This window comes from Cibotium barometz, chromosome 39 (genome assembly GCF_041138505.1).
Source record: "Cibotium barometz isolate CiBa-2024 chromosome 39, ASM4113850v1, whole genome shotgun sequence".
NCBI classification, from domain to species: Eukaryota; Viridiplantae; Streptophyta; class Polypodiopsida; order Cyatheales; family Cibotiaceae; genus Cibotium; species Cibotium barometz.
This window is the reverse complement of record NC_141084.1, coordinates 43,856,098-43,865,730: the sequence shown is the minus strand read 5'-3', so window position 1 is coordinate 43,865,730 and position 9,633 is coordinate 43,856,098.

The following is a 9,633-nucleotide window of genomic DNA, read 5'->3' as shown; positions in this document are numbered from 1 at the left end:
CTTGGCCCACAGAACACCAAGATTTGCAAATGAAAGATCATGCCGCCTTAACTCCACTTCATCAGAAATGGCTAGAGCTGGTCGACGAAATTTCTCCCTACTTTTTGAAAATTTGGTTGCCCAACAATATGGGGTGTAGTGTGAAAGGAACAAGCAAGGGGAAGCATTTTTTGAAGAGATTATAGTCTTTTGAAACATGAGGAAGCAAGTTCGTTTGAAATGGTGTGTGCGTGTGTGTGGTGGATTGCAAATGAATGACCTATTTGGGGTTGCTCGTGGTATGAGAAAAAGAAAATTGGACCTATATGTGTTGTGGGACTTATATGTGTTGGGTGTAGGCATCGTGACACATTGTATGTGTGAGTGTGTATCTATGTGAGAAAGAAATATATCTGAAATTTTCTTATCACCGCCAACCTCTCCCTCTCATATGCCATGCTTCAACCTTCTTGTTGTGCGATGCACTCCTCAGTTTTTTGGTATCTCTGTTTGCTAATGCTTCCTCTTGTCCACATGTGCACTCGCAAGCCGCAACACCCACACACAGCCACCACCACCATCACCCAAAAAACAAAGAGAGAGAGAGAGAGAGAGAGAGAGAGAGAGAGAGAGAAATATAATGAAATGAAATGTTATATTAACGTCTTCAAAAGGCCAAAGTGACCTATGAGACCAAAGTTACAACCATGTGACATCTGATACATTGTCTGGAAAAGAAAAGAAAGAACTAAGTATCTAGCCCCACAATACATCAGTAGGGGGGGCATTCGGAAGCAGCAACTAGGGAGAGTGGGAAGCTAATGCTACTAGTCAAAATGGGGTACATGAGTACATGGATACATGAATACATGCATATGGGGGAGTACAAAAGTGACAGTGAGTACAACAGTATATGGCTGGAGTCGTAATCATCCTAGGAGCTCTAGCATGGGTCTCTGTTGGTGGATGGCCTGGATATCTGCCATAGTGAGATGCCTGGTCGGGCGAGCCCGATGCCTCGCAATGATGCTCTGAATCCTTCGGTGTAGGCACCGTCTCCGATGTGAGGATCCGCGAACCCTCGGGTGTCTAGATCTGCCCAACTGGATAGCTCTCTCAACTAGAGTCCCACGGGGTGCTCGCTGCTGGGCTGTCGCCTGTGTAACGTCTACGAGAGATGAGACAAAAAATAATACAACTGTGTTCTTCCGGTCATCGGAAGAAAAGAAAGAAAAGAAAAAGTGTGCATGTGTCTGGATACAACTGTGAATCATCATGGATCGGTGGAGCCCATATACAAACAATATAAGGGGGGGTGCGGATGTGGATGGAGTGCTAAGGCAAGATGCATCTCTATATGCTGAAGGGGTAGTACAAGCATGCTATGCAGATCTATGGCTAACTCCATCCAGTGCCATAAGAGGGATATAAGATATCATACATCGCCAATGCTGAGGCTGTGAATGGCGTGAACATGTACCCTGAGTCTGAATGAAAGCGAGCTAGCCTCTCCTGTGTCTCCATCTAGTGTCTCATTCGGATAGCTGCTATCTCTCGGTGACGGAGTCGGGGTGCTCTATGTCTAGTTTGTCTAGGTCTCCTCCTGGCTCTCAATTCCTCTGCTTGCTCTCTTTGCGGTCACCCCACGTGGTACATCAGCTGGCACTGGCATAGCTCTCTGGAAGAAATCTGTGAGGGGGGCGAGGGGGGGTGAGGGGCTGGCGGGGGGCTGGCGCAGAGATTCAAAGGCGAACAGGCGAGAGAGAGAGAAGAGAGGCGAGGGGCTGGAGCAGAGATGCGAAGGCGAACAGAGATGAGGGAGAGAGGGGAGTGAGGGGTTGGCGGGAGGCAGGCAGGCGCAGAGAGAGAGACCAATGTGTGTGTTGAAGACCACGAGACAAAGCCGAGTGTATAATGTTTATTAATTAATTAGTTTATGATAGATACCAAGGCTAGTTTAAATGCATAATTTAAAAGTTTTAAAGATTTTTTGGTTTCATTTTTGAGACTCAGTTTTCCCTCTCCTCATCACCTTGCACAGATCATGAAGAAAGAATCCGCCGGAAAGATTAGAACAACTAACTTCAGCATGCGCCCGATACACACACACACACACATATATTGTCCAGCGTGCGGTAGTGCTCAGATGTGGGGAGATTCGTCTCTCAATCGGCCTGGTCAGGGGGGTAAAATCTTGTTGAAGAAGGTCTTTGAGGCCATCAACTCTGCAAAACGGGCTTCTCTCAGGAGGCCATGGATTCCAGCCATGTTGCTCTCGTTGGCCTTCTCCTATTACCGCTGTGTCTGCAAGCTCTCCTTGGGCGTGAATCTCAACAAGATGCTCAAGTGTGTTGACAATGATGTCATGATGGCTACTTTTCTGAAGTTGTCCCTACTCCTCCTCTCGCCAAGAAGAAGGCGAAGAATGCTGTGCCCAAGAAGGCCAAGAATGCCCAGTTTGAACCAGTTCAAGATCGGTTTGGCTACAAAATTTCAAGAAGCATGTGTGTGTGTGCAGCTCAAGGTTGTGAAGGCTCAGCAGCCGTAGCTTCTATACCCAGTGCAGTAAAGGTGGTGGGCCCTCTGATATTGCCTTGCAGCTACAGCAGTAAGTACAATTATTACTGCTGTACCTTGCAGGTACAGCAGTAAGTACAATTATTACAAAGCTGGTTTGTAGTTTGGGTGCATGCATGCATCCTCACGTTACCCATTAGCAACAAAGTCCCTGCATTCATCCTATTCGGCATATTGTTTTACCCTTTCTCTTTGTTAAGTCGTTTCAGCCCCTATGATGTAATGGCCCTCCCCCCGCATGAGGCGTTGGAGCCGGTCCAAGTCGCTCATCGTGTTGAGTCTAGTCCAATCCAAGAAACCTAAAAAAGATTTTCCCCTAAGGGAGGAGGTGTGGTGTGAGTCCGCCCGGACAAGCCACAGTAGTGTGGGAACAAGCCCTAGTGTAACAACCTAGCTCTCTAATATAAGGAGGTGCTTGCACTCATGCAAGGCACTCTCAGTTTGCATCAATCTTGTCTTCCACTTGAGCACATCACAATATATATATATATGTGTATATATATGTATATATATATATATATATATATGTATATATGTACAAGAAGGGGTGAGTTAGCCACTTAAAGCATTGTTTGTAGCAGGTTTGAAGCCCACTCCCTCCATAAATGAAAAACGTTCAACATAGTATGTTAATAAAATATAAGCAGCCCAACACCCGCCACATGTGCTTTGTGGGTGTGTGTGAGAAATAAATATAGATATATAAACCCACAAACAAATAGACAAGACCCTAGCTAGCTTGATGATCAAAAAATTGGTCTACATATAAAATGTACATTTGTTGTGATACATGGAACATGTATTGATGTACAACTAGATGAAAAGGTTCATCATTTAAAACAACTAGCCTTTGATGCACCCAGGAAAGTAGGTCCCTTACATCAATGTTATGAGTGATTAAAAAGGACCTTAAGTAACTATTGGTCCAAAAATGTTGATGGGGATGAAGACTACCAACTGCAAACACCATGACTCAAGGAAGACAAGCAAGAAGCAAGTAGAAGGGACTACATGTTTCTCATCAACCTATGCGTATATGGCAAGGACTATTTTGCCACAAACTTCTCAACCACGTCGTCAGCACCCAAGGTCAAGTTCAGAGATACAAGATATCAACGATCCTGTACTGTCAATTTCTCTGGAGTCTTTGTGCAAACCCGGTTATGCATAGGGCTAGATCAAAACCATCAATTTAGAGTAATCAACAAGTTATGGAAAAAGGTATCAACTTGGAATAACGGTAATAGAAAATAAAGACTGTAAGGATCCAGCTTAAGTGCTAGAAAAATTGGTATGCTGATTTCTTAAGCAAACCCCAATTTATTGATTTCTTATGAAAAAAAGTGAATGTCATAGTTAAATAAAAACAAATGAATGTGTGTGTGTGTGTGTGTACTCGCCCCTTACCTGCGGGAGCTCCTCGGGAGTAAGTTTCACACAAGTGATGAAGTAGGCTACCACGTGTGGATAACCTACTACCCACCAATATTTAGTATAAGTCATGAAACCGCAACGGGTACAGTAAGACAACATGGTAGAGTAAAAACACCTAGTTAGGTGAAGTGAAATTTCCTAGTTAGACATTGTTGTACACACTCCAGTAGGACCCACTAGCAAAGTCTACCAGGTAATCAAGCAAGTACATATCATATGTATTTTGGGATATTTGCATGTCTTTAAATAGCCAAAGTGAGAAAACAAAGTATGCCATGAAATAATGTCAAATCAATCTAATAAGAGTGAAAAGTGGTTGTATAATGTGACATTGGTGGTTGGGTAAATGCATGAATAGGTGGCCCTTAATCTATGTCTGGGACAACAGTATGAAGAGGTGGTATTGAGGTGCGTGTAGCATAAATACATAAGATTTGTAGTTTTTGGATTCTTCATGTTATGGTAACTGGTAAAACCATCTATAGATTTCATAATTGAAGCCGTTATGATCGTCAAGAAACTACCGACTACAAACACCAAGACTCAAGCAAGACAAGCAAGAAACAACTAGAAGGGAATCCAAGCCTCTACCTGTTTCTCATAAACCTATGCATATATGGCAAGAACTATTTTGCCACAACCTTCTCGACCATGTCGTCAATGCCCAAGGTCAGATATACAAGATATCAACCATGCCAAGTTTTTGTCGATTTCTTCGAAGTCTTTGGGCAGACGGTATGCATAGGGCTAGCTCAAAACCATACTAGACATATAAGCACTACAATTCTAGCATCAATTTAGGGTAACCAACAAGTTATGGAAAAAGGTATCAACTTGAAAAAATTGAAATAGAAAATAAATGCTATAAGGATCCAGCTTAAGTGCTAGTATGTTGACTTTTTAAGGAAAGCCCAATTTACTGATTTCTTATGAAAAACATTGAATGTTATAATTAAATAAAAACAAATGAATGTGTATGTGTGTGTGTGTGTGTGTTTTAAATAACAAGGTGGAAATGCATGATGGCTTGCCTTTTTCTATGAAGGAAGAAGAGAGAGAGAGAGAGAGATACCTTAATGAAGAAGAAGAGAAAAGGGTAAGGGAAATGAATAAGATAAATAGTTCTTTGCTATAAAAGAAATTATAAAGATTTTCATTCCCCAAGCGTGCAAAACAGAGAGAACTCACGGGAATAATCCTATAGCCTAAGGCCTATAAGGCTATAAGTGAAAAGATGTTTCAGTACATCCTTTACTACACATTGAAAACTTAAACTAAGGTACTCATTTTCAATTCCCTGCAAAACAAATGATGACTTGCCTTGCACGTTTCTCTAGCCAAAACTCTCAAAGGACCGCTATGGCCTTTTGGCAAGCCAAAAAAATAGCATTAAAAAAAGCTTTCAAATGAACATTTAGAGTCAAAAGCATAAATCGAGCGAGTTGTTTACATTTAGAGTCGAAAGCATAAACCGAGCGAGTTGTTTACATAATATTCACTAGGGTAAGGCCCCATTTCTATTGTTCAGTGATCGGACATCAAATTCTAAAGGCCGGGGACCTATTGTTATACAGGAAAATATTATATATTTTAATTTTAAAAAATAGCTATTTTTCTCAAACTTTTAAAATACTCATTTTTTTACAATTCTGACATTAGAAATGAGCTGAGATGGCCCAAAAATTTAAAAATGATTGTAGACATGACCATGTAAAAAAATATTATAAATTATCAAACAAAAATGATGTTTTTTAGGTGTTGAAAATAACCTCGATAATGGTGCCAAAAAAGCACTAGAAAATTACCAACGCGATTGCTGGCATCCTATAAAAGAATTAAAAATTGAAGCCCGAGACTTGGGAACCTTCCAAGCAGAATAGGGCACTGTCCACCCTAACTAGACACATGACATCATTTTAGTATTGTAGACACATGACTTGGGGACCTTCCAAGCATAAGCATAATCATAACATATTCACATAAGCATAATGCATTAGGGCACAGTGCATAACCATACAGATTAGGCATAGTGCATAACGTCATAACCATAAGGCATAGTGTAAAACGCCTAAACTATAACGCATATGCATTAGGCATAACGCATTTTGTATATGCATAGGGCATGAGGCATAACACATACGCATTTGGCATCGCGCATCATGCTTAACGCTCCTTGCATAGTGCATAATGCATACACACTAGGCATAGCACTTAACGCCATAAGCATAATGCAATCATCATAGCGCATAATATATACGCATTAGGCCATAACCATAAAACATTAAGCATAGTGCATAACTCCATAATCATAACGCAAATGCATTAGGCATAGCACATAACTCTATAATCATAACACATACACATTAGGCATAGCGCTTAATGCCTAAACCATAACACATACACATTAAGTATAGTGCATAATGCACATGCGTTAAGCATTAGGCCATAATCATAACACATAAGGCATAGCACATAACACATATGCACTGGGCATAGTATATAATTCATACGCACTAGACATATCGCTTAACACCATAACCATAACATATCAATCATAGTGCATAATGCATATGCATTAGTCGCATAGCATCATTACGCATATGCATTAGCATAGTGCACAATGTCTAAACCATAATGCATATGCATTAGGCATAGCACATTAGATATAGCACATATAATGTATACACATTAGGCATTAGGCCATAATGCATATGCATAAGGCATAGCATATTACGCATACGCATAGCACATTAGGCATAACACATATGCATTTGGCATAGCGCATTACGTGTAATGCTCCTTGCATAAGTGCATAACGCATATGTAAGAAGCATAGCACTTAACTCCATAACCATAACCCATATGCATAATGCATTAGTAATAGTGTATCGCATAGCGCATATGCATTAGGCATAGTGCTTAACACCTAAACCATAATGCATAACACATATGCATCAGACATTAGGCCATAACCATAACATGTTAGGCATAGCACATTACGCATACGCATAGTGCATTAGCCATAGCATATTATGCATAGTGTAAAAAGCATAGCGCATAATGCATAGTGTAAAAGGCATCGCGCATAATGCATAAGCACTAGGCATAGCACATTATGCATATCATCAAAGGCATAATGCATACGCATAAGGCATATCTCTTAATGCCAAAACCATAACACATTAGTCACAATGCATAATGCATATGCATTAGGCATAGTGTATACCGCCATAATCATATGTCATACACATCGGCATAGCCCATAACACCTAAACCATAACGCACATGCATTAGGAATAGCGCAATAAACATAGCCCATAACGCATATGCATTATGCATTAGGCCATAATGCGTACGCATAAGGCATAACATATTACACATATGCACAACACATTAGGTGTAGTTTGTGCCATTGAATTAACTAAGAAGGTGAAGGTTTAAGGCTCAATAGCTTCCATTACTTGCTTGCCTTGCCATTCTTTCCTTCCAAATACCTTTCTTGGTGTATGTTTTAGCATTCTTTACTTGTATGTGTGCTGCCTCATAGCTTGCAAATGTGCTGCTACATTGTGTGTGTGTGTGTGTGTGTGTGTGTGTGTGTGTATGTGTAGCATGCATGCTTGCCTTAATTCTTGAGTATATGGACACTGTAGTTTTGCTTGTGTATATTAAGGAGAACATGTGTGGCTTAAAGAGGACCATTAAGCTCTTTGCTAAACAATAGCATTGTGGCTTATGCACTTTCTTGTTGTCGTTAGCTAAGTTAGCTTCTCTCTTGCTCTCCCTTTCTTTCTTTAATTGGGATGTCCCCATGCTCCAGCTAGATCACTTGTTTTTAAGTATTATACAATTAGGAGATAGCCCTTGGGCCTTTGGTTGTCGTCTATTGTTGCGGAAATCCTTCCCTTAATACTCGTTTGTCATATACTGCTAGAGCAGGGTGTGGCGTACTATCCCTATCTCTACACGACTCTCCATTTTACACTCTCTAACAAATAAAGGTAGAAATATGAAGCAACAAAGTTTTGTGATATGCATCGAAAGTCCAACATTTTCCAAAAAGTTGTTGGGTTGAAACAATCTGTTTGATAAACAAGTCTATCTTAATAATTGAGAATGCTCTTACATTTGATAATACATTCATGTTTAGGTTTTTCAATAAGCAAAATGTATTCATCTTATTATTTAATTACGCTAAATATAATGTGTTAATTAATCAAGAATTAACAAGAAAGTACTACACCATCCTAACACCAAGGATAACGCTATAAATAATTTTATAAAAGCTTTAAGAAAAGACCCTTTCTTTTAATACAATGGAATTATTGGCTTCTCTCTACGAAACTAGGGAAGGATTAATAAATGCTTAACATTGAAAGCAAGTAAAGGCTTCACAATCCTCCATAATAAAACATCATTTACATCTTTTTCTTAATTTGTAGGTCGATTTGGAGATATTATTCACCATGTGTTTAAAGATACAAATTCACACCTCCTCTTCTCCAAATTAAGTAGTCCCTTTCAAAAGGCCATTTTGACTAAGATAAAAAATTGGATTATTATTATTATGGTGAGTCATGGTATTCTAGGGCATGCCAATGATCATGTACACACATTTGGAGGGCACATGAAATGTGTGGGTGAAGAATAGCTTCTAAAATTATGGTGTCTTATTTTTCAATGAAAATAATTTAATTACGTTGTTATCATAACACTGTTATTTTGTTGAGTTGACTCTTATAAATCGAATCATTGTAATCATATACATTTTAAATATAATTAGTTCATCTTAACATGGTCTTAAAAAACTTGAATTGGTTCTTATATTTGATAGATAGGTGAAGCTATTTAACCCAAAACATGGTTAGTTGAGAAACTCTTGACGGTACCTAAATACACAGAGGTGTAGCAAAAGAGATGCATACAATGGAGTGTGAACAAGAATATTCCTCATACCACGTAGCATCTTCCCACCAAAAGCATTAGCTGTATTCTTGTTTTTCTAGGTCGCAATTTAAGCAAGATACCCTAAATGTTACACTAGCAAGACAAAGCCAACACAAAGCTAATTCTGAGAACATAACCCTCTAGTGTAATTTGTTAAATTAAATACGATTTAACTCATTATCTCTATAATTAAGGATTAAGCTATTCTTTAATGTCAAACTAGGATTCTTTTCCTACCCAATGTATTAGCCATTGCTACTTTATTTATTCAATATTATTTTAATACCATCTTCTTGTATCATCTGAATCCAAGAACATGTCCAAATTCATGTTTTCGGAGCGTGCGTGTTATATACTCATGGTTGTCATCCACAGGACTATATAACTATCAACTCCATTATGCAAAGTATGGACTAGATACTACGACATACCCACTCACGTCATCAGTGTGCCCAATAGTGGGTGTAGAACTCTGTATCAAGATATTCTCACACCCGCACTCCACACATACACATAAGAGCATATATTCACACAAAGGCCTTCCTACTGAGTTTGTATCATACCTCTGAAGATGCAGGGCAGACTCAGCCATAATGAAGCCTAGCACTAAGGGAAGTAGCAAATAGAAAGAATTAGTACAACAAATAAGTAGTTGATAGAGAAAATACATCACTAAAGATAGAAAGTATTAGCACA